The 621-nt window shown below is 40.9% G+C and overlaps 1 non-coding gene across 1 annotated transcript; it reads right to left on the bottom strand.

The window, feature by feature from the left end:
* Positions 1-227: 227 nt before the first annotated feature.
* Positions 228-335, bottom strand: LOC112774423 (small nucleolar RNA R71). Its single transcript, XR_003188915.1, has one exon. It is a non-coding gene; the product is annotated as a small nucleolar RNA R71 (small nucleolar RNA).
* Between the last annotated feature and the right edge of the window lie 286 nt (positions 336-621).

The following is a 621-nucleotide window of genomic DNA, read 5'->3' as shown; positions in this document are numbered from 1 at the left end:
TTCCATCTGAAGATCATTTTCAGTTCTTAACTGAATTCTTGCAGATATGTGATACTGTTAAGACTAATGGAATAGATCCTGAAGTCTACAGGCTCATGCTTTTCCCTTTTGCTGTAAGAGACAGAGCTAGATTATGGTTGGATTCTCAACCCAAAGACAGCCTGAACTCTTGGGATAAGCTGGTCACGGCTTTCTTAGCCAAGTACTTTCCTCCTCAAAAGCTGAGCAAGCTTAGAGCTGATGTTCAAACCTTCAGACAGAAAGAAGGTGAATCTCTCTATGAAGCTTGGGAAAGATACAAACAGTTGACCAAAAAGTGTCCTTCTGACATGCTTTCAGAATGGACCATCCTGGATATATTCTATGATGGTTTATCTGAGCTATCAAAGATGTCACTGGACACTTCTGCAGGTGGATCCATTCACCTAAAGAAAACGCCTGCAGAAGCTCAAGAACTCATTGACATGGTTGCTAATAACCAGTTCATGTACACTTCTGAAAGGAATCCTGTGAATAATGGGACGCCTATGAAGAAGGGAGTTCTTGAGGTTGATACTCTGAATGCCATATTGGCTCAGAATAAAATATTGACTCAGCAAGTCAATATGATCTCTCAGAGTC

This window comes from Arachis hypogaea, chromosome 18 (genome assembly GCF_003086295.3).
Source record: "Arachis hypogaea cultivar Tifrunner chromosome 18, arahy.Tifrunner.gnm2.J5K5, whole genome shotgun sequence".
Lineage (NCBI taxonomy): Eukaryota > Viridiplantae > Streptophyta > Magnoliopsida > Fabales > Fabaceae > Arachis > Arachis hypogaea.
Note: the sequence above shows the minus strand (reverse complement) of the source record. Positions and strands in the feature narration are given on the sequence as shown.